At 31.2% G+C, this 26,982-nt stretch overlaps 1 protein-coding gene across 9 annotated transcripts in view; it reads left to right on the forward strand.

The window, feature by feature from the left end:
* Positions 1–31: 31 nt before the first annotated feature.
* Positions 32–26,982, forward strand: part of Trpgamma (Transient receptor potential cation channel gamma) — an 82,209-nt gene continuing 55,258 nt past the window's right edge. For 6 of the 9 annotated variants that reach the window (XM_083086900.1, XM_083086902.1, XM_083086905.1 and 3 more), the window contains exons 1-3: positions 32–321; positions 617–966; positions 17,926–17,979. The gene's annotated coding sequence lies outside the window, so the exon portion shown is untranslated. Of the gene's footprint in view, positions 322–616; positions 967–3,666; positions 4,077–17,925; positions 17,980–26,982 lie in introns of those variants that run through there. The other 3 variants (XM_083086906.1, XM_083086899.1, XM_083086907.1) reach the window with 3 other exon arrangements.

Here is a 26,982-nt window from a genome sequence, read left to right on the forward strand (position 1 = left end):
TTGCCCTTGACCCTGTCATTTGTTCGACGGAACTCGAGTCGACAAGATAGCGACGCAGGCTGCTCCGAAAGTCATTGTTATATGAATTTTAAATAAGATTATATTAAAAAATAATTAGTCGCGTGATTAATTGACTCGTTCTATTAATAATTCATAAGTGTATCGAGACAGCGGCTGTTTATCGAGCAAGATATACGCGTTATTAATTCGACTTGCGTAGTATCGCATCGGATCGGAATGAAATTGCTGCTATTCTCAAATCTTCCAGAAATGCCACCGATACGGAACGCATCTATTCCAAGCAGCGTTGCGATGTATTTTGTAAGTAAAATACATTTGTAATTAATTACGTATCTTAATATTCGTCAGACGTATAGTGCATGAGTGACATTATTTTGGCATAAATCTCGATGATTTAATAAAGTTCGTAATTTATTCAATTGTAAATCTATCACGAAAACATTCGGCGAAATTGACAACCACATTTTCATCTTTCAATTCGCGGATATTATCTTTCAATTTTAACTTATACATTTATTTATTTTTATCGCGTAATGCATGCGAGATAGTGTTGTGATTATATTTCAAAACAATAATACATATTATTTGTCAACAGATGCAGCATCGACGCATTGGACACCGCGTGAAAGTGGCCGCACGATTTTTGAATTTTCTCGGTCCTTCGTCCACTTTGCGAGATGTCGCGCATATCGAACAGTTTGAAGTTTTGCGCAGATTTATTCTTTTGTATTATTCTCTCGTCGTAAAATGCGCGTCGCGTGCAGTCAGGAGTGCCGTATAAAGTATCGCGCGAGTGTTTTTTTTTCTGATAATTAATGCGCACGCAATCTCATAATTAACCGTGTGTTTTTGCAAGTGAGTGCCATGACGGAGCAAAAAGAAACAAAAGGAGAAGAGGAGGAAAGCCGGGAGGGGCATTGGACGATTACGTAACAATCAGATAGAGTGAGTAATTAAGCCTTTATTTTATTTTTAATTACATTGTTGTGCATTGTGCATGCTCTAGGAAAGAGAATATGTGATTAAATATGACTGTATAGTTTATCTTTTATCTTTATTATTTATAATTAAAGATTCATAATTGGATCATAAATCGGTAATTAAAGAATCGGTAGAAATAATTATGTAATTTATTTTCTTTTGTGTTGAGTTTATCTTAAAAAATATAGGAAAAAAAAGAAGAGAATTTGTTTTTTTTATATGTATGTAATATAATATATTTCGTATTACATGCACACACAATCATAAGATACGTATGTTTTAGAAATAATTAATAGAAATAATTAAAGAGCATCGATGTATTATATCAATTGTTTTGACTCTCTACTATTGCCAATCATAAAATTATTAATTATTTAATATAAATATATAGTAAATTTTATAAATTCATAATTAATATTATAAATATATAATATATTGCTTTATAAATGTATATATAAAGTAATATATTATATATTTATAATATTATATACGAGGTCTGTAAATAAAGTAATGAGACTTTTTCGAGATGAACTTTTATTTATAATTTAACTATAATTTAACTCTGTCTCCTTCAAAATAGTTCTCTTGGGAAGCCACGCAGCGCCTGAGACGTTGTTTCCAGTCTTCATAGCAGTGCTGGAACTCAGAAACCCGAATGGCCTTCAGTTGGTCGGTTAGAGCCGCTTTTACGTTTTCGGTCGTATCAAAGTGATGTCCTTTGAGATGAGTTTTCAATCTCGGGAAGAGAAAGAAGTCACAGGGACTCAGGTCAGGCGAATACGGGGGCTGGGGGACGACAGGAATGTTTTTTCGTGCCAAAAACTCCGTAATCGAAAGTTTACAAGTTTAAGAAAAACATTCCTGTCGTCCCCCAACCCCCGTATTCGCCTGACCTGAGTCCCTGTGACTTCTTTCTCTTCCCGAGATTGAAAACTCATCTGAAAGTACATCATTTTGATACAACCGAAAACGTAAAAGCGGCTGTAACCGATCAGCTGAAGGCCATTCGGATTTCTGAGTTCCAGCACTGCTATGAAGACTGGAAACAATAGGTGCTTTCCATTTACATCAAAACTCAGATAAATCTCACTTCTGTCTTTCTTTAACATGAATGTTGAAGAAAGACAGAAGTGAGATTTATCTGAGTTTTGATGTAAATGGAAAGTACCTAATGTCTCAGGCGCTGCGTGGCTTCCCAAGGGAACCATTTTGAAAAAGACAGAGTTAAATTATATTAAATTATAAATAAAAGTTCATCTCGAAAAAGTCTCATTACTTTATTTACAGACCTCGTATATATATAAATTTGTGAAATTTATTATATATTTATAATTTTAATTATATATTTATAAAATTTCTATTGAAATATCGAGATTAATATTATGGATTATCCTTGGAGCACACCGATAGTTGAAAGCAGTCGATAATATCAATGTTATGTGTTATCCTTGGAGCATATTTGAGAAAATCTAAAACTATAGCAGTCTTTATAATAATATATGATATTCTCTTTTTAAATTCATAGCACACAGTGAATATAAAAACTCATAATGTAAACATCGATAATGTAAGATAAACATCAATATAATGTAAGGTTATTCAGTGAATAAATTAATAAATGGAAAATTTCTTTACTGATATAAAAAGAATCAAATATAAAAATGAAATATATTGACGAAAGATTAAAATCAGTTTCAAATTATTGATATAAAAAATCTTATATTATGTATAATTCATATTTTAATATAATTAATACAAACATTACATATTTTTGATATAATTAATAGCTTAATAATGAATTAATAAATGATTATAATTTATATTTAAGTGATGTGATATTTATCTCTTTATTATCAATATATATTTACATACGAGTTGCAATATGACATGAAAATGGGAGATGATGAAATTAATTTAATTAATTCAATGGCTTTAGCTTTAATAATAATATATTAAATAATATGTTAATAGTTTTGGACTATTAAAATACACTTGAATAATTAGTATTCGACATTTATCTCTTTTCAAAAATACTATAAAATGAAAATATGACAATAATAATACAACATATAATAATATGTATATATTATTATATTACTTATGATATGATAAAAACCTGAAAAAATAGTTTTTTTTTAAATTTCAACAGTAATCTAAAATTTAATCTTTTATAAGACAAAATTTCTGGGTTATAAGAATTGGATTACAAAATTTTATGGGTTATAAAAATTTAACAATTTTACATTTTTCCACTTCTCTTGGAAGTGTAAAAATTATTATATCATATCATTTTCCGTTGTACCAAATGAGATGGAAAACTATTCGATTACTCTGTAAAAAATTATTGTTATAATATCATGTCACGAAGATAAAAGCTTTTTGATACAGTTAGGACTAAATATTTAAGTTGCTTAGTACCAAGTTAACTATTACGTGATTTGAGAAGGGCTTAAGAGTAGCCCCTGGAGAGCAACGAAAGGCTAACTTTCTGATCTCGTTGATTGGAACGCGACGGTGACGATGGGAACTAGAGGAGATTGAGGGAATTCTAGAAGGCGTTATCTATCCGCCCGCATGATATCGGAGGGAAAATGGGGGTGGGGGTGATGCTGAGAGAGCGTCGCGACGCCTCGATCCTCGCGCTCAGTCACCGCCCAAGCCGCGTTGCGAGCAATTCGTCGTGTCGCGTGCAAAAGAACCGAAAAGAAAGAAAGGAAAAGAGAGAGTGCATCCGCGTGTACAACCCTCTGCGTCAACGTGTCGAATGCACCGCAACCCTCGTCGGTCGCAATCTTTCTCGTATCGTTGCGTTCTTCGTGATTTCCGAATCTTGATGATCGTCCTCTCCGCTCACGAGATCGCGATCGATCGGTTGCACGCGAACAAGAGAACCCGTGACCGGTTATCACCCTCTAAGTTTGAAGCTAACGTGAAATAAAAAAAAAAGAAGTGGTAGTGTCGCTGTGCCGTGGAGGTGCATTCGCCGACGCGGATCCTACAGGCAACGCGTTCCTCTGGAGGCGCTCAGGAAACAGTCAAGATCCATCGCTGCCCGGAGATGTCGGAAAGTCAAGGTCAGTGCTGATGCTGCGGCCGCGATGTAACACGCGCATTTACTGCGTTTACCATCAGCATATACGTGTGCAAAATTTAGATGTTGCTGTAAACGAGGATTCTCAAAATATTTAATCAATAATTATCTAAAATTGATATACAGACATCCACTGACATGAGAAATTAATAGCTATCTTTTCAAATAAGTTTATATCTCTTGGAGCAGACAAGAAAATAAAAATAAAAAATAGATGAGACATTGATTTATCTTGACTGTTTTTTTAATGGGATTGAAGAATGAATTGTTTTATCTAGAGTTTTCTTGTCTTTTTTTTTAAAGCTTTCGCTTCCTAGAGAAAATATGTATACAGATAATAAATAAGAGATGCTCTTTTCTGAGTGAAAAGTTCGCTTAAGGGAGAAGAAGTGGGTCACTAAAAGATTCTTTAATTTAATATTAAGTTTGTTTTTCGATTTCATTCACATGTCATTACAATAAATATACATTACATAAAATCTTTGGCTTTCACGATATTAATTTTTAACTTTTTTTTTAAATTTTTATTCTTTTTTAAAATGAAATGTTTGATTTATTTATCAAGAATATTGTCATTAACGGTTGAAACTGCAACAATCAATATTACATCATATTTTATTAGCCCTTGCGGATTCATCAAGTAATCCCCAGGTATTATGTTCCGCAAAATCATATTAACTTATTTGCATCCGCAATTGTCTATTTGAATCTGTAAACCACCAGCTTTTGTAAAATTTGTTAATGCTATTACTCAGCATAATTATTTGGGGTTTTAATTTGTTTCATTAGCAATCTTATAAAAATATAAAGTTTGTTAGACACACAATTTAATTATACATTATAACTATAATTAAATTATAATAATGTGTGCATAACATATTTACATATTTAAATATATTTTAGATACATATACATATATATATATATATATATATATATATATATATATATTAAATGTAATAAAAAAATACTTATAAATTTAACAACAATTTTTATTTTTATCTATGGCAATATGCATCAAATGGGATTGCATGTGTATAACATAATCTGAATCATTCATCATTTCATTTTAACGGGTCGAAATAGCATTTGAATAGCATGTTTGAATAATATGTTTGATAAATTTGATGGTTAATCAAATTTTTTATTTTTCCCGCCATGAAAAAATTAATAACGATTCGGAATTATTCGCAAATGTAAACGATAAAGCGCGTGCAAGAGAAAATGCGTTCTTGTCATATATTCATATCTTATAGGAATACTCAAAGTTTTCGTGAATCTTGAAACAACGCTTTGCATCTTCTATCTTGTCTGATTTAATTTAAGAATACATTTTATCGAAAACACACGCGGAATATAACTAAGAGACAAAAAGGATTGCCGGTCCCGTGATGTTTACGACCTCGTCGTTGCAACTTCTTGATTAACATCGCCGGATTGCGCGTTCATAACTGCAGTTCTTCCGAAGTTTCTGTCATAGAGGCAATTTTGCGGCTGAACTTAGTTAGAGCTCATCTTTAACCAACTTTTGAAATTGTGCTCTGATACATTCCCGCTCTACCTCTTCCTGTTCTGTTCTTGCTTTTTCTCGTTTACTGTGATTTCATGCCATTTGTTGTTTTCTCAATCTCTCGATATATCGAAGAGAAAAAGGAGGGAATCTTTTATGTAGAATTGATCGAACTAGTAATAGAACCTTCTGTGAAATGTCAGAGAAAGTTAAATTAACTTTCGACGGTTACTAGGATGCTCTTATTGTCATGAAAATTGACGGGAGTTTGAATTCCGAATTTCTAGACTAAGATTGCTACTGTTAGTATGGAGGTTGGGATTTAATAAAATGAGAAGGTTAAATGGGAAGATTAATTGAATTAAGAATAAATTATATATATACATATTATTATTATTATGAATATTAAAATAAAAAAAAACATAATTTTGATAGTGAAAAGTTTCTTATCTTGCATATTAGAGAAAGATAATACAGTATAAAAAATATCGCGCAAGTATAAATTTTTAGCACTTATATACTCTGTCTATCTCGAGTTTATGCGTTTATATTCTACGAAAAATAAATATATATGATATTTTTCATTGTTCATATTTTGCAATATTAAGATATATACTTTGATAAGATGAAAGTATGTTTCAAGAAATTAACTACTCTTTGGCAAAATTACTATAATCCTAAATGATAACGTAAAATATCTAACGTAAATTATTGTTGAAATTACTTTCCACCTACGTAATACAAAGAGAGCAATTAATGCCATGAGCGTTAATTACATCGTGTTAATTTTGCATAATAGTGCTTGCCCATTCTTTATTCATATATCTAGGCCGATTCATGAACGAGATATTATTTCCCAGTGGTAAAAATATGCATTGGGAATCGCGAGTGTCATAAATTCACAAGCCACTGTCATCTAATTATCCCACCTTCCGTTACACGCCTATGTATCGCTCTCGAGAGACGACAAATAAAGATCGTGACGCAACGAAAGGGAGATTCGCAAAACTGAAATCATAATGAAATGACTCGTTTTCCAGAATGAGCATTTCCCTAATTACCTTTCCAAATTGTACAAAGTACCCAGATTTTTTTCTCACTTTCTTTTATCTGCAAATTCACTTCAAATTTAAAATCTAGAGTGATTAAAATTTTAATCATTTTCTCGATTTAAGTTTTAGGAACTTAAATAAAAAAATTTCATAATTTCTTTAACTTCACGCAAGTATACCCTATTATTAGAATTTTTTCACGTGAATATTAGTTTTTAAAAGTATTTAAAATTGAGTTAAATGTGTTAGAAATTTGTGAATAAAGATAGAGTTCAATTAAACTTTAGTTAAAGAAAAATTGATAAAAGAATGCTTGCTTGAAAAAAAGTATAAAATACTTAAAACGTTCTCTACATAAAGTGTTAAAAAGATTTATTGTATCACTTTCCAACTACGAATTCTTTGATGAACTTGAAGTCGACTTTTTCCTAATGTAAAGATGACAAAAGACTATTGTTTCAACTTGGTCGTTGCAACTTTTTACTTTGTAAGTGATCAATTATCTTGATCACTACACTTCAAAAATTTAATCTGTTCAAACTCTGTTAAGATAAGATTTAGTCGAATTCAGAGAACAATGTTCTATAATTTATTTGTGAAACTTTTTAAGAGATTTTAATTTTTAATTGGTTGTAACTAACATCTTTTTGTGAATGAATGATGAAATTTTATTCACAGTCTTAACGAAACCAAAATTTAGTAATTTTAATTTTGGATAATCTCAATAAAATAGGAGTTTTAAAAGTTCCTAAATTTTACAATGTATTCTCAGATGAAGACACTTTTTTCCTTTTGAAGAAGATGATTTTCGTTCTATCATGAAGTGAAATTCTAGATTTATCTCGGTAAAAGAAAAGTACCTATTTACTTTCATTAATATATAACAAAAAAGAAATATATATCCTTTTTTTATATTGCTAATGTTCTATTTTACATTTTTACGTCGCTTCCCACTTTTTGTAACTTTATATACATCCTAAATTTCTTAAGATACTTCTGTAGAATATATGCGAAAACTTCGGTCATGATCACAAGGAAGTCAAATCGGAAGCTACTAAAAATACATGTAATGGAACGGTCATGGAAGTCGTAATTTATCGAAAATGCGTTCTCAAGATAATCGAAGCGAATCGCGCATACATCGACTCGTTTATTTGTATGCATACGTCAATCTATCGAAGATACGTTTGATCGATTTCGACATGTTTGCTCGAACCCAAAGGGATCCATGCATAGGCGTTTCCGGTAAAAGTATTCGTTTATGAATTCTTCTTCCTTTGAATTCCACACATGTACTCGATCGTGCATACCGTACGATTGAGAAATATACTTAAATTTAATATGATACCCATATTTTTGTATATTTGTCTTACATTAAATATCAATCATACACATACATACACATTTAATGCTTCTTTTAATTATATTCACGTTTTGAAGTTTGTAACGAGAATTATTGAAGGATAAAATGCCTACAAACTTAGAAGATAAATGTTTTCATGAAATTTTTATCTCATTATTTCTAAATCACGTTCATATCGTACGGTTTAATCGCGTTTATTCTTAAATTATGCCTATAATATTTTATATAGAAGATTTTTCGCGCATATCTTCTTTAAATTTTTATATTGCACAATAAAATAGCGATATATATTTTGTGTATTCCTTTGCGCACTTCTGCATTTTGTTGCGTGCTTTCAAATCGATTGATGCGATTTAAAAGGTCTCTCTTTCTCTTTCTTTCTTTCGGCAAATAATGCATAAGCGACTCACGTTTATGCATCCTCAGTGTCACTGAGTGCGATGTGCTTTTACGTGTCAGCTTCATGCGACTTTATCACCTCGTCTTTTCGCGACGTTTCATCACATCCGGACTCCGTGTTCGATAACGCCTATAGATTTTGTTATAAAATGTTTCTACACCAAACGACTTGTAATAAATTGCAAAGAGGAAAATCATGCTTCATCTAAAATTTAATTCAAATGAAGCGCTTATAAGCGAATCTATCCTTCTGATTTTGAGAAAATTTGAGTCTTCTTGAATCATTCATAAAATTTGGAATAAAGTACTTTACTCAAGGAATCATTTGAAAGGAAAAGAGTTTTGAAAACTTTCCTTAACTTTCTTTCTTAAAAATATTCAAAAAATTTTTTAAAAATGTTCAATAATTTTAATATTCAATAAATTCTTAAACATGTTTTAATTCTAACATTATCCTTTAATATGAAGTTTTATTTAAGTTATATAAATAAAAATTTAACTCGCGCGTAAAAAGTTTCGAAACGAAAACTTTGGAAATTTTATCTTATACGTGTAATTAATTGATGCCGAAGAAAATTTTACGCCGTAACTGAAAGATAATGATCAATTTTTTGTTCTGTTTCTTTCTGTGTATAATCTAATCGATTAATTTCTAATAAAGATTAAATATTCTTTACCGCTCCGTAATTTCATTAAAAATAACAGTTGTGAAAATAAATTATAAAGAAAGCGATGCTCTTAGAGCGCGAACTCTTTCCAAGTGGACGAAAAATGAGGAAAATTAAGATATAATGACGAAAATGTATATGCGCTGGATAAAAATTTTTCTTACACTTGTTTTGGAAAAAAAGGAATAAAAATAAAGCACATGCTTCACAAGCGAAATACCGGGAATGTACTAGAAGCAGCAGTACATGTTAATTAAAATAGGGGGAGTAGACTGAGAAACGCAGGGTAAATAAATAACGAAGATTGGCGTCGTTGTAATTACACCTTTGCCGCCAGTAAAGCTTTTTTCTCGAGAAGCCTGAAGACCCATCTGATGATGACAGATATTAAAATTTTCGTTAAAGTTCACTCTACTCACGAGACGAGATTTCTTTGAAGGATTTTCCCTATAAAATCTCTTTTAAATGTCACAGGACTCTTTAGGCGGAGGCCTAAAACTCATCACCTGAAAATCTCTTATTATCCTACTCCCATAGGTCTTCATTGAACGAAAAATTGAGATTATTCGAGTATTTGATTATTCAGGTCATTCAAACCCGTTGCAGAGGCTTTTGTCTCGCCCCCACTGTTTCAACGACGATAAATAACCCTTTCGCAATTTTAACGACGCAGGCAATCATACTCGAGCTTACTGTGTTGTAATTACACAAACACGTTACGCCGCGTCGTCGCCATCCGTTCATAATAAAATTTATGCAATAACTGCTCTTTTCTATTCTCGAGCAAGGACGGCTCATAGCTGAAATTTTCAGCGTACAATTTGAATATTTAATAAAAAAAAATTTATCATTCGAAAGTTAAATCTTTTATATCAAATCCACGATTGTTGAATTTTGACTAGCTTAAACTAGAATAAATATTTAATACAAAAATTTTAAATTGATCAAAGTAAAATGTACCTACAGAAGAAATTATAATTTATTGGTAAAAAAATTGCATCGGTAAGAGCTAACACTTTTAAAAATTTAACAATATAATCTTTTGAGACATGATTATATTTTTTATTCTTTTAATTCATTCAAATTATCCGTGTAATATATTACACAATTACTTTCAGAATTTAGCGCAAATTTTTTGGAATACGTAGGAAAGATTAAAAGAGATTCTATATTTTTATGTATATTAACTGATTTTTTATTCTTCTATTTAATTATTTTTATTTAACCATTTTTTAATTACTTAATTTTTTTAGATATTAATAAATTTTAATATTTTTTGTTTTATTATATATATTTTTCTAAAATTTTATTATTGTTTTATTAAGTTAACCCTACCTCAATAACATAATACAGAAAACATTTGAAGAATCACAGAATACACAGAATAACAAGACATGCATACAAAATTATAGAAATTATCTCTGTTACGAATTATGTATCACTTGAAGAGTGAGTTTTTTACTGATTTTTTGAAGTTATATAATTTCTCACGTGCATTCTGTGATTGCATTCTACACACGAACGACCCTCGTAGTTTAAGCCGGGCGCGATATGCGCGTTGCATTGCGCATAACGATATATGTATTCGCCGGAGAAATCCACGGGATATTAGGAATTCGCACAAGCAGGCGCAATTAGCAGAACCAGTCGACGGCCGATGAATAAAGTATATATAGATTCAGTGCATATTTATCTATCTACCGTTACTCATCCTGTCACGTTTCTCTATGAGAGACTGTTTCTATATGCCTCTGATATATATACATATATATATAAATATATATATATATATATATATATATATATATATATATATTTCCACATCGGGTGTATACATCGTTGCGCTCATACGGCATGGCTATCTTGTTGCTATTTGCATGCGTGCAATTTGCATCACGATCCAATGAGAATGCAGATTAGAACTGAATGGGATGGCTTGATAGTAAATATAAGCGAAATATATCGCAAAGTATATCGTGAGATTACATATGTGTGTGCGCGTGTGTAGAAATTTCGATAAGCAATACATGGGATTATCATAATGGACCACGCTCCGATGCATCTATCCGCATGGTCAATTTTACTTTGAACGCAAATTAGCCGCGTTTTGTTGGAAACTTTTATCTCGCGCAGTTATTGAGTTAATGTATACATATATATATATATATATGGATTTTCGATCTTTCGACTTTTCAACTCTCCTTTTTTACGAGACGATGAATGTTTGCGCGTCGCAAGGCAAGCATCTCGAAGAGCGTCGCGACGGCCGGGCATCGGCGCCCCGGACGGGCGTCGCCATCCTCATTGATTCCTTCCGCTCATTCGAGCGATCCTGTCACCAAGGTCCGCGTTTCTCCTCACCCGACACGTCGTATCGCTCATTCCAGGCAATCTTTCAGACGGGATATTAACAGTGAGAGAAAAAGAGAGAGAGAGAGAGAGAGAGAGAGAGAGAGAGAGAGAGAGAGAGAGAAGGGGGCGGAGAATGGCGGGAAACAGCAAAGGAGAGGAGAAAAAAAAGATCGATAAAGTTGCTATACGCGATTCTCCCTTTTTTCATTTGCCATATAAAAGCCGCTTCGTCAGTTTACGTTCGACATCATGTAGTTGTAATTTTGCATCGTGTATAACCGCGTATATTGGCGCGCAAGTCATTATTGACATTACGATCTCGCTGCATTCTGCAATTTTTCTTTTGCATTGCAACATTATTTTTTAATTCCAAAACTACGAAGATAAAATGAATTAACGTTAACTCACTAGAAAGTTATATTTTTTGTACAAAATACGATTTTATTTAATTAAACTTGTACAAAATAAAATCAGAAAAATAATGGAAGCCAATGCATTTCTCCTATTTTATGTGTTTGAATTTTATGATCTTAAGAATAGATTGCAACGATCGTAACGGTGTAATTTTATACGTTTAAGAGAAGTTTAAGGCAAGTTTATAGTAAAGTTTATAGTAAAACAAAATAAAGTATTGATCATCAAGAACTCGAGATCATCAAGATATGAATTCGCAATTCATCATGAATAATTCTCGCAAATAAAATATTGAATTCCTTTACTTTTATGGAATGTTATTATAAAACATTTTCCAATATATATAATCAAATATTGTATGTGTTATATTAAAGAGATATGAGATTTTTTTTACAAAATATATTTGCGAAAAATGTTTGCAATTTTTCAAATGCAGAAAATAGGAAATTTGTATAACACTTTTTCGTGATTTTAAAACCTAATGTACGACAGTATATAAAAATATTTTATTATTTAAAAGTATATTTAAGAAGAATATATTAAAAAAATAAATATTAATAAACAAAATAACATGCATAATATGAAACTAAATATATGTTTTTCATTTTTAACTCTTGTTATCTTTATATTTGATTAATATGAGATTATGAAGATTGCTTTCATTTAATCGTTTTAGAATTGTGGTTTATCTGTGTATCGTCTCTCTAATTTAAATTTTTAAATTAATTTGATATTAGATTTTCGAGTCAATTTGATTAGTTAATTTGATTAGAAGTTGATTTGAAGTTAATTTTAGATTTTTTTTTGCGCAATTTTTTTTATTTTTCTAAAATATATATTTTAGAGATGTATAGCTATAAACAAATTTGAAAAAAAAGTTAATGTTTTAAGATTAGTATAAAATCGACTTTTCATATGCATTGATTAGGTAAAATTACATGGCAAACGAATGTAGTACGTGTGTTTCGAAGTTTGGGATTTAACCGATAATGTTACTTAGCTATACATATATACATGTGATTCATTAATGTAATTCTCTGTTTGATTCACGAGCAATATAAGCGATGCAAACAATCGCAAGATCTTTTGCAGATCATAATCGAAATGGAGATTTTATACACATATAATTAATGCAAATCACATGTACATCTGTTACACGTTTGCATAGTAAACAATAATAGGTCAGAATCCGTGATATCGATCTCTATAATGAGAACTGGAATTCATAGTAACACGCGCGTTAGTGTGTCCCATCGGCCACAATGACCGAATCTCTAAACCCGCTGTAATTGAATGTCCACTGTGCCTTCTGTTGCAAATGTCTAATCTGGTATTAAAACTTATCTGTCTGTTATCCCGGATTATGCTGGATAATTGCCATATTTTATTGCGAAAGTTCAGAGTTAATGCAACATTAAGTAAAAGGATTTGTAAAAAAAATTAAAGAAAAAGTTTAGTTTATCATTCTGTAATTATTTATTTATTTTCTTTATTATTTAGTTTAAAAAATTGTGTATAAATAATAATAAAATTTGTAAAGAAATTGAAGAAAAAGTTTAGTTTATCATTCTTCAGTTATTTATCTATTTTCTTGTTTGTAAAATTGTATACAAATTAATATAGCACAATTCGCAATATATGTATGTGTCACTCATTTTCACTGAAGTTCAATGCAAGTATGAATAAGCTTTTATAAACATGTTAAGTTATGTGCATTTTTTTTCGATAGCGAAATGAATCTTGATCGCGTTAATAGTTATTTATTGAATTTTAAGTAACTGACCGATCAAAGTCTGTTTATGTAACGAATCGTGCGAAACTTGTTGCTCTGAAATCTGTCCGATAGCGCAATTATCCGCTCAATCGATCATTACATTCGTAAACAAAATGAACAAATTTTTACGAATTATTTCGAATTAGTATACGTTTACGTACGATATATATTTCCACGCTACTTAAGAACATGCATATATTTTGCAATTATTTTCTATACCTAATATTTATTATATATAAATATATATTATCTACACAGTATATCGCGCGTAATATAATTTAATTATGTTTTTTTTTGTAAAAAATAAAAGAGTTGTAGAGATCTAAATGATTAAAGGCATTTTGTTTATTCGTTTATTTTAACAACAATAATTTTAGTTAACAATACACGAAAGATTGCGATTGATTTTATACAAAAACAGTTTAATACGCAAGAGGTACGAGAAAAAATTCACGCCACTGTTCAATCCGGAGAGAATGGAAATCCCTCGGTTCGTCGATTCGCGTTTCTATTTTTGCCAGTATTTGTTCACCCGTGTGAGTACGTGTGCCTATCGGTATCGACAATACGGAGAGGCATAAATATCGACGAGAGAACGGTAAAAGAAGTCGAACACGGCAAACGCGGTCGCCATTTGTCATAAAATATAAAGACTATACTCTTCGGCGTATAGAAATAGGGCCGACAATGCAAGACATAAGAAAATTAAAAGGCTACGAACTAGCAAATTATCTAGTGTTCTCGAAGTAAAACACATATGCGCGATTGTATTCTGAAGGTAGAAATGAGGAAATGAACCGGCATGGGGTGAATCTATTTTAAAAGATCCACGTTTCTCTTTTTTTAACGTTATAAGATTTAGCAATGCTGAAATGAAGAATTCCCTGTGCATTCATTCGGCGATCCGATCATAGCAATGTGTGCTTTTGATTTCCTCAGCCTCCGATATCTTTTTCTCGATTGTTCTTGATCGAAGAAGACAGTCATACCGGATATTAACTGGATTTTCTTCCTTGATCTTGTGCATTTTAAAGGTTACGTGCGATAAAAGATTTGAATCAATACGAATCGTGCAAATGGAAATTTGAAATGCAAAGAAAGTGCGCAGGAAGGTATTGATGTAATATATTTCGCGCTTATATAAGATGCTGCAGTATAAAAGATCTTTTGCTCTTATTCTTTTATTAAATCAATAGTTAAATTACAATAAATGCAATTCAAAATTATAAAAATGTTATTTTGAATAGAAAGAAAATAAAAAAAAATAAAAGAAGGCTGATCACTTATTTGCTAGAACATTTTATGTACTACATGAAAAATTGTTGAAAAAAAGAAAAGAAAAATATGAAAGGTTTCAGTGGCAGGGTTATCACTCGTTTAATTAAATCGTAAACCGATGTTTAATCTAGATATCTCGTTTCAAGCCGTTCTTTCCATCAATTTTTTTTATTTCATATCTCGTTCTATTAATTATATGAAATTGGAACCGATAATCGAACGGGAAAATTTTATTGTCTCGCGGGAAATTTCTTTTTCCCTCCATTGAGAAAACATCAATTCTAGCCAGTTGGAGTTGATTCCGGAGCAAATTCGCAAAAAGGAAGTTTAATATCGATGTTGGCGTAAATAGCCTCTGATCTTTCGTTGATATGTCGTTGGACTGAAGTTAGATAATAATCCTTGCACTGCCCACGTCATCTCCATGCGATAATCGCTCATTTAATCCATTCAGGGAGGTCTCCGTACCGAGGACAAAAAGACAATTGTGAAATCATCTGCTTTAGACTATAATGGTTTTACAACTACAATGCAATGGAACCTGTACAAGATATGTCTTTGCCAACTGCCATAAAGTTTTTTCTTCGGAAGCAAAACTTGATCTGAAAAAAAAAGATATTAATCTAAAGCAGAAATAATGATGAAATATTTGTGATACTAAATAAAAGATATGATAAACAAATAAAAAATCACATCAATTTCTTCGCTCTGCTGAAACAGCGATTCAGTGACTCACTTTTCCACTATTTAATCAATATTAAAATTATTGAATCGTGTTATTTTATTAATAATCTAGTAATACAATTATTGATAATCATTGAAATTGAATGGAACTTAATATTTTTGAATTTTTATTTTCTTATTTAACTATGTCATTTTTAACGTCGTGAGATAAGTTACGATATTTGCGGTGATATTTAAGTTTTTTGCAAAATACATTTCAATTATTTTGATGTATATAATCATTTATTCTACGCAAAGATTGCTCAGAAGCATCACGTTTGTCGAAATTCTGACCTAAATGTGATTTTGCACATTATTACACTCGTTAGAGAGGTAGGAAGTTATGATTTATTTGTGATAATCCGACAAACTTGGCATTTCTCGGCTGCGTTTGTCGGCCAAATTCGCGTAATTGTTGTACTCCGGACTCTAATGAACGATGCGGTTCAGGTTAGATGTATTTACTTTGGAGTATTGTGACGAGGCTCGTATGTGCCAGTTAAGACGATGAATTCTCCTTAAAGTTGTTCTTCGAGTCTTACTATGAGATCTGACACGCCCTGTGGGATTTAATATAAATGTTTGATCAAGTGCTAGGATTCTCCCAGCTGGATAAAGTAACTCGCTAAACAAATATTGTGCCTTCCTCTCTTTTTCTCTTTCTAATAAAAGTTTCGGCAAATTGTGTTTCTTGTACATATGGGAAGAGATGTGTAAAAGATTCAATTTTCTCATCGATAGAAAAACAATTCTTTATAGAGCATTCGTTTTCGAACACGACACTTACATATTGATTCGAAATGTTCAATGATTTTCTAAAATTATACTGGATGTAATAAATATAAAAATTCAATGGTTAAGTCAAATTAGACGATTTAATTTTTATAAAATTAAAATCTGTAAATATATTTCAAATATTTTATTAGTAATGTATTTTTAAAAAGATAAAAGTAACTCAATATTTATTTATATTTTAAATTGATTTTACATGTGGATTTTTTTGATTGTGGAATATTTTAAATTATTTTTTATCTTTTTTTTATAAATATTTTCCTTAATCGCATTATTTTTAATATTCAAAATTAATTTTCGAAAAAAATAAGTGAGATTCGTGTCAAAATGCTGTGCAAAAATAAACTAAAAAATTATGTTTTTATTATAAGAGAGTAAAAGTCGCGCAGAGTATTCTCTCTATATCTCTAAACAAAACTATTTTGATGGAAATTCCTACTGGTTGATTAGTTCCCATATATAAACGCGCCTTGGCGCCACTCGTGAACCCAGCAACAGCTGCGAGCAATCCATAAGTTTGTATACAGGCGTTTCCGTTCGAAATTTTAGTCTCGAAGAGATGAGGCCGCTGTTGTGGAAAATAAAGTTATAATAGCAGAGATGGCTCGCTAAAATCGAATTGGTGTAGTTTGAAAGAATCGACATTTTAAAGATGCTTTCTAGACCGCCTGGTCAATCGACAAATCTCAAGTTCGTCGGTGCTAGTGTGAATACAAACTATTCGCGAAGTTTCTTCAAGGGAATTTGCAGCTGGCAAGGTGGTGAATGTAGATACTTGCAGCTCGCGAAACTGACAGACATAAAACAACTCTAGCTCCTGATCGTGTTTGTGTTTTGCGTGCTCCATTATTCCGGCTGGACTATGGAGAGAAATGGTAAATACGAGGTGTCTCTGGGGATACATGTTCCAGGAAGATATGTATTACTCAAGTGATTTTACGTAATGAAAAAGTTATATAACAATAATATTTGCACAAAAATAATATATTTACGCGAAAGATATGAAATTGAGTATGACAAGTTTTATTACACAGTTTTATTTATTTATTTATTATGATTATTAGATACGTAAATTATTAGAGACGTATGATTATTAGATATGTCAGTTTTACATTTGATATTTAATATTTTTAAAGTAATTTTTAAAGGAATAAATTATATATAATTTTAAAAAATTAGTAATATTTCTTTTTACGCGTTTTTCTTTCCATTTTAAGAGTCTTATTGTGGTAAAAAATAAAAAATAAAAAGAGATAAAAAGAGTCAAAACTCAAAAATACGTTTTTAGCTTGATAAAAGAAAAGTATGAAATGTGGAAAGCATAAAAAGCGTACCGTTGGTTTTTAAGTTCATACTGTTTTACTGTTTTTGACACGTAATAAAAGATACGCTGACAGGATATGATGTTTATGTAATTGGGTACTTCGTGATATGCCGTCCGTCGCACTCTCTTAATTACACAAGTGGTCTGCGTACTAATTACGGATACGACATTCTTGTGTTCTAGGTGAGGCGAGGACGTGAGGTTTGATCCGATGAATGGAACCGTGCTTTGACAAAGGTATTGTCTAGAAATAATTTCGAGCAAACAAATATGGACGCGATTAATCTTCGTCATTTAAGCGCGCCCGTAATGCGAAAGATCTCGCGAGCTCTCTTTTTTTCTCGGACAATATTTTTTTCAGAACTCTCCACTCACAATACGAAAAGTGAACATATGACATGTTTTTTTTTTTATTTTGCCTCTGAAATTGTTTCTATGATACAGAGCAATGTCTGTAGATGTACACGCTATAAAAAAATGATATATTTTAATAAAAATTATAAACTTAATAGAAATTATAAATTATAAATTTTTAAGAGTGACAGCAAGATCGCTCTTCTCTGTAATATGAAATTCTAAAGAAAAGTATAACATGTATCTGAATATAAAGCAACTGAGTAATCACCTATATTAAATTTTAACATAAAAATATTAAATTTGTAAATATTAATTAATTTTATAAACACGAAAAAAGATAAGAAATGAGTAATATTCTTCCAGGAAATTATATTACATGTATATTCATTAATCATTTGGTTTGATCATTCTGCATTTTGGAAAATTCATCGAACTCATGTTCTATACTATAATACTTGAAAATACATTTTATGAAAAATGCGATGCTATATAAAGATACACGACATTGAGCTTAATATCGTGTCTTGAGGGGGATTAAAGTAATCTCTGCAGGATTTTCTCAAAGATTCGCGAATCAACGATGTACCCAAGAATTCCATGAAATCGCTTTTCAAAGTTATTGCTGCATACTTATCGATTCCTGCCGGCGAGCGAATCGAAATTATTTTGCCACTTGAATTAATTTGTTCGACTAGAATTCTGAAGATTTGTTGGGCTCCGTTGTTAAATGTCATTCTCATCGATTAAACTAATAAATCTTAATTTATCGAATTATTGTACGTCTATAATAAAAAACTTATATATTTGTAATTTCTTGAACTTTTTAGCAAATTGTTACTAAATTACTAAAAATATAAATCTCGAAGATCATCAAAATTTTTAAGAATATTTCCAGATTTGCAACTCATATTTTTTGTGTTTTATATTTCCTTCAATTTAAAAATTTATAAACTTTTTTTCACTTAAGATTGTTTCATATATATTGCTCTTCATATAAAATACAAGAATTATTAAATATTTTGTAGAACTATAACAATAATGAGTTAATAAGCTTATATGTTTCATCACATGTGACATATATGTTAGCATTTGCAATGCAGATTCGAGATAGTCTTTTGAGATGCATTATGTCATAACATATGCATGTTTCGCAAATTCAATCGTTTGTCCCGCAAAATTCATGTAACACACACATATTCTAAACACTAATACGCGTTCTAAAGCTCCATGTGTTGCGATGATATTTACACCGACTTACACGCAAAGTACCTATCCACGGTGTTCCTTGGTCACGGTAAATTTCCAGCTTGCTCTTGCTTCCGCCATCGCGAAGGAGCGGAAGAAACTTCCCTCTTCCTCTCTCCTTGCAACCCCTTGCCTGTTTGCTCATCCGTTCGTAATGCAGCATCTTCTCGAAAGTGCAGAGAAACACGAGACACGCGGAAATATGAGCTCGGCATGTGAAATTAATGCGAAATTCTTCAGGAAATAGGATGAAGTGAAATGAGAAGGAATATAAAGAGATGATTGTGTGTGCGATATATAACGTTAAAAGATAGTTTGTACAGAGAGACATTTCATATCTGAAGTTGCATGCTCTCAAATTTGCAAATGTTTGCTTGCGCTTTATCCTCGGCAAGACGATCGAGAGGTAAGCGATTTCACCTATTGCGAACAAGCGACAAACACGAGCAAATCTTTGGAAAGGACAAATGTCTCCCGGGGACGCGTTTCACATTGAAATGGTGACAAGGAACAAAGGATGCGACTGGAGAATGAAGAATTAGATCGAAGCATTACCGCGATCGAGAAAGAGAAAATTCGAGATTGACTCCACTTGACCGCTTACGTCACACTTTAAAAGCTCTTCTTCTCTATTGTCTGCGTTTTCAGTCTTGGTGCGATTGTGTCGATAAAATTACGCGTTTTCTCAATGTAAAAATGAGTTTTCGATGCTCTTTTTTCTTTGGTTGCACCTATTTTACCTGTTGAATATTAGTACAAAACGAGAGTAATTTTTTTCTGGTTTTTTCTCTTTGAAAAATTGAATTAATCGAGATAAGCTCGAATACAGTTTAGAGAAGAATTGTAAAATGAAAGAGATAAGAATTGATAAAAATATCCGTATTCGAAAACGCGTTCATAAAATTTTTAATAGAGTTCTAGAAGCCATTCGTATATCCGTAAAAGCACTTTATGCCACGTTTTGAAAGCTTCTCTCACGATATTCCATGTACCGCGTTGCGATTTAAGCCAATTCCGTGTTTCCAACGTGGCTGAAATAGATTTCAACACCCGCTGCTTTACTTCGTCATCTTACAAAAGTAAACGTCTTTTAGAGAAAAAAATTTATTTAAATACACAAATTTCGTTACTTTAAAATTTCATGAGAAACGTTATTTATTTTCAATTTCTAGCTACAAAGATATCGATATTGAAATGTAATTTTAAGATCGATTTTATATACGATATTGTATAATAAATTCCATTTTTTCTATTTTAATCTATACTATATAGCTTTTTCATTCATTTTTATCTCAAATTATTTTTTTTTCATTTTCTTTATTTATTATTTTTTGTCTCATTTATCAAAATAACTTATCAGATGTTAAGACTTGCTGATAAATATTCCATTAATTTATCACTAAATTTTCAAATTTAAACAATTATAAATATTATGACACAATGGCAGAATATTCTCTTTGTGTGTCATTGCAAAAAATGAAATAATAAAGAAATCAAAACTTTTAGAAATGAAGGAAGTGACAAGAGAAAAATTGAAAAACGAACAAAAAGAAAAAGTAGATATCTGCTTTGTCTTGAAAATTTAGCTCTCCTGCAGTGCTCTTGACATGTTTCGATTCAGACAAAATCGAATGCTGCAGAGATTTTGCAGTTTCTTGATTTTATACGATTCACTTCTGGTGAAAATTCTATGCTAACTCATAGCATTTAACGTACGACGTGAACCGACTTAGAATCGAGGAACCGCATTCATTAGCATTTCTAAATAACTTGAATTAATCATGAATTTTATTCATCTTAAACTTACATTCGTAAGCTTTGAAATAGACGATTTAATCAAATCGCTGAAAAAGTTGCACAATTAAATAAAATTTGATTATATATATATATATATATATATATATATATATATATATATAAACATATATAATGTGTAATACATTGTTTCAAAGAATGATTTCAAAATTTATAAAAAGAAAATACACGAAAAACCTTTGATGTTAAAGAGATATTAAAATATAATATAACATCATTATTATTTTTATTTTAAGTTATACTAAATTATAAGCAAGATAATCGTTAGCAAATAAAGTCTGTTAAGTAAACTCCATTTCTACTCGATGAAAGTTTATACAGCGTAAGTATCAACTCGAGAGTACTCATGGACCGATCATCTTGCCGCGCTTTTTCGTTTCTCGTTTATACCTCTATTTATATTCGTTTATATCCTCTATTGACATTCTCGCATTTTTTCTTCTACGTATATTTTTTTAATAATATACAGAAGACGCGCTTATTTATATATCCGTTTGCGTTATTATCTTTATTCACAATATAACAATTTGTTTGAGCATCGGCACTTACATTGAAAAGTAATTGACATAATAAATCTATTGATTATTGCATAGTTATTTTTCAAAAAAATTATACTATTTAATAATACAATATTGGATATATAATGGCTAAATAATTTAGAGTATAAACTAACTTATATATAATATAGAAATTCTAAATTCTAAATTTTAATATAGAATTAGAGCTTATTTTTAGAAAAATTTGAAGAGCAAATAGATCAATACGATCTCTACAGTATATTTTTCTATCGCAGAAAAATTTGAAGAACAAAATGATTTTAATTTTTACACTATATAAAACACGTAATCACATACACATAGTTCTGCTAACGAGTTTCTCAATCATAAATATTTTTTACTTAATTCCGTTTAAATATTGAAAATCACATGCTACTATTAATATCGAATCGCGATTATCTATATAAATATATATATTAATATTTATTTTTTTTATATAAATATTTTTATAATAATATATATATATATATATATATATATATATATATATATATGTTTATTTTATTATTATAGAAATGTCTTCTATAGATAAGTAAAATTCCCAATTCATTTACTTTATCTAGCAGTCAAGATCTAACGTTAAACTTTATGTCATGTTAACCAAGAAGCATGTTAATCAAGAAGCATTTCACTGCATACAGTACAAGCTTGATAATTAAACAAAGAATCTTACTTTCTAGTTTCTCCCCGTATATATCGTGCATGTTGATTAAGAAAAGAAGCAATTCAAAACACAATACAAGGATTGTAAATAATTATCATGTTATCTTAATTTATTTTTTATGCACTAAATTAATTTTATATATATATATATATATATATATATATATATATATGTATATTTAAGAAAAAATTTCGATCAAATTGACCGGAAACACCGCCGATTAATATTAGTTAATAAAGTAGCCGGTCACACAATAAAAAAGCCGCACATGCACATGTAGATCGAAGGACGGACAGCCAGAAAAAGATTTGAGTCTGGTACCGTCTTGTATTTGTTTTTTGTAGAGCTGATTCGACGCTTGAAATGAGATTTTCGTCGGAATCACCGATTTATTCGCGGTAGCCTCGTGAAAGCAAAAGCACACTGAGCTTTTTCGAAAGCTCCCTTGAGAAGGACACGATTGCAACCGTGAAAACGTGCAAGTTTACAGTTTCTTCTTGAGTTCCCGGAACGGATTTTTCTTCTTTTTTTTTCCTTTATTTAACACGTCTTACACCGTTATGGGAAATGAAGGAAAACCACGATGTGCCGATATTTCGCGCGCGGTTACATTTTTATCACCGCTCGCGGCTATTTCTGACGTCGATATTGAATTGAACTTTTGTTAAGTCCCCGCTTTTTCGTGGGAACCACGGGAATACGAACGGCTTATTTCGTTGATGAAATCACTCTTCCGCACTGTTGATAGTCGAATTCGCTACACTATCGCCAAGCGGACATGTTCAATATACGGGAAATACGATAAAAAAAAATTAGCGAAGCGGAGAATTAACTCAGATCGAGACAAAAAATTTTGAGATTCAGTTACAACAATTATCTATGATGTAAATCATTTACATTATAATTATATCTTTGTTAAAAGAAAACTTAATAATATATAATTTTTGTGATATTAATAATATTCTTGAGATATTAATAATATGCATAGAAGATTCAGCAGAAACGTATAATCTATTTATAATTATATATAAGCGATGCAGTTGTGATACAGTTAACAATTAGAGCAGGCACATGCAATCACATATCTCATAGTTAGATGTGCAAATTGCTCCGCTACGTCTTAACGAATTGCAATTCGCGCAATTCTACGGTACATCGTGAATATTAAACATTCAAGGCAAGATTGTGCGACGCGTGCTCTCGCGGAAATCGCAGCTGTGGGCTTGAGAATGGCACAGAGCTTCCCTGGGGAAAGTTTCTCGCGAAGCTTCGGGGTGAAGCGAGAACGCTGCGACAATGAATCGTCCCCGCAATCCGGGAAGTTAACTTTGTTCGTACTCTTTGCCTCGCTTTTATAAATCGAGCCGAAAAGCGTAATTTTGAACACGACCGCAATATTCGCGTTCTTTTGACGTATTTCGCGAAAACTTTCATATGTGAAAAAGTTTGGTTTCTAAAAGAAATGGTAAGTCCTATTTTTAAAAAATGATATATATATGTTTTATTTTTTTCTATATTTTTCTCCATTAAATTTAAGGATGTAACACATATTGGAAATAATTTTTTCGTCGATAAATAGATAACGTGGAAAATTAAATTATTCCTTTGCTTAATAACTGTGCTATATAATGTAGTAACTTTTATTAGAATTATATAGTGGAAACAACTTTTGTCTTTGTAGCAAAAAATTAAGCAAGTTATATAATACTTTATGAGAATTAAACTATTTTTTCCCCTCATTTGTTAAACATGATGCTACATGAGAGAAGCTCCTTAGCACATATAATGAGATAATAGCAATTGCTATAAATTATTTATACTTTTTCCCTGAAATAAAGTTTCAAATAAAGAACGAAATATTGGGCAACATTATGCATATGAATTCGGAATTTTTAGCATTCTTCAATAATTTCAAGTGCTTATAGAAAATGTCCACTAATCCGATTTACCAGAGATTTGATTGAAAAACCAACATCGACATTTCGCGCTGATACGATTTGCAAAATGCGACTGTAAAATTCGTTGCAAATGAATGCTCGAATGATGCGCTAAATCATCAACAATTAATATGTTCTTTCTCTCTTTTTCCCATCTTTTTCTGTGTGTATATGTGTGTGTGTGTTTGTATATATCTTTTTATTTCTCTTTCTCTCGTATATTCCTATGTTTCCCGCTATATTATCGCGAACACTTTAACGTAAATAAATTCATCTGGGATGGGAATGAAAAGAGCAAAATGAACAATCGCTACGCAACGCTAAAAGATTATCTAGCGAATAAACTCCGGATGTAATCTCGTTGCTGTCGTGTAAATTTTGCAATAAAAAGGTTCATCTCTCTCATCCGCAAATAATCCGCTTAAAATGCTGTTTTTATTTTATTTTATTTTATATGTCGAGCATCAAATGTCTAGGTCAGTTAATCGTACACAATCGTATACAATCTGATATAAACCGCTATAAAAGAGTTGGTTCATACGTCGCCGCGAGCTGTGCCGCAAGCTTTCGCATATTACAACTGACATCGGTATTTTGATATTCATTTTACTGCTAATTCGCTAACCTTTCTAAAATTGTCATACACGCGGTCACATGTATAAATAGTGTTTTGTCTTTTCCCTAATAACAATTGTACGATTTGACATTGTTTTAATATGGTCCGCCATAAACCTCTTATCTTGATTTTCGTCATGGCGTGCATACCACAATATTTTACGACTGTATGCGTTAGTTATAGAAAATTGAATATTGTACAATCAAGTTTTATAGCTAATATCTTTTTAATCACTATAATATGAGCGATTACAAGTTTAAATTAATTCATATTGTTATTGATTAGTTCCGTTAGATATCAAAGTTTGATATAAGAATGACAAAAGTAAATAAAAAATACTTGAGTAGTGAAGTCAGAAATTTTTAATAATTTAACCTGGGCTGAGTCAATCAAACAATAATGAATAATTAATTAACGTACAATAATATTTTGTTGCTTTAATATGTCAAGATTATTTGTCACGTTCGTAATGTTCGGAATGTTAATCAAAGTTCTTGAATAAATAGTACGGATGTTTTGCTTGTTTGCGCTTGTGCTATCACTTCTTCCAAATTGAATTCCGTAAATGTCTCGAAATAGATCGATGAGATTGTTCATTCGTTGCTATGTCGGGTGTCACATTGACAATTTACGAGTAAACACTACTGCGCGAGAATAATTACAAAATGTCCCGGCAACGATACAGGCGAAATGCAGCCAGTACCAGATCGTTAAAATTCATTATTAATGTTTTCATTATTAAATGCTACGATTTATTTTACTATTAAGTAATATCGTGGAGATAAAATTACTAATTTCATGAAAATATTAATGAAACAATTCGTGGCTTAATTAACATTGAAAATGCAAACTTGGTCAAATTTGAATAAATCAACATAGAAACGAAGAATAGCGGAAATGCAAAATTAGGAGATATACATATTGTCGCGAAGAAAAAGAAACGCATACATTGATATTTGGTTTAAATCAATAGCGAATAACGTTGACAAAACGTAGCGAATATTTCATTGTAGGATGTACAAAACTATCGTTGCCGTCTCGCTATCCTTTTCAGTCTTTGTCGTGAAACTCTTTAATCCCAATTATATGCAAATTTGTGTATGCGTGTGTGTATGTGTGACCGCAACTATCCGCGAGAGTTTAATTATGGGTTGTTCATACTGTGGACTTTACGAGGGTCCCTTTCGCGAGAAATTGTTCGGCATGCGTACAAATACCTTATTTCGTGCTCAATTGCACTGCTTTTCGCTCCGAATGTCGCAGGAAATGAGAAAATTGCCCAACTGTAGCCGGAATTGTGAAAATGAAGCGTATTATTGTTTGCCAATGGTAATTATATAACATGTTTATTTATTAATAAAGGTTATATAAGATGTTTATTTATTAATAAAGTTGAAACATGCAAATTGAACGGCTCTTAAAGTGAATAATTTTAAATAAAAGTTACGTAATGTACATTTTTATATACAGTGCTACATCTTTCAATCTTCGCGAAACGACACAAACTTCCGACAATTGAGAACAATCGTGATGAATGTTGAGTTGGGAAATGGAAAATCGAACGAATATAGATAATTCGAATTTTGCAAGCAATTGCTCGTATAAATTGCGACGATAAAAAGCCGGGTCGCGATTAGAATTTATAGGGGACGAACGACAGAGACACGCGGCAAATCCTATCGGAATAATTTACGGCTTAGGAAATTAATACACTCTTCTGGTTCACGTAATAAAATCCATCTTATCGCGGAACGCACTAGGAGATTGCACTCTTTTATAATACCTATACGTATTATTCTTATTTTATCGAACGCAGCTCAGTCATTTCATTTCGCGCGCGGATACATCGTTCGCTCCTTTACGTCGTGATGAAATCTCTTCCATCAACAGCATAAGTTTTACGAGACTCGAGGTTTTTGCGTAGTAAATGTTTTATCAACGTCGGGAAAAATTTTCGAACGAGAGAAACTTCGGATACTGAAAAGCTCGATCGGAAACAATTGTTCAAGAACATCCGTATTTATCGCACGCGACGAAGCTGGAGAGTTG

The sequence above is a fragment of the Camponotus vicinus genome, unplaced genomic scaffold (assembly GCF_025532165.1).
Source record: "Camponotus vicinus isolate PSW18456_S1 unplaced genomic scaffold, iyCamVici1.0 SCAF_13, whole genome shotgun sequence".
NCBI classification, from domain to species: Eukaryota; Metazoa; Arthropoda; class Insecta; order Hymenoptera; family Formicidae; genus Camponotus; species Camponotus vicinus.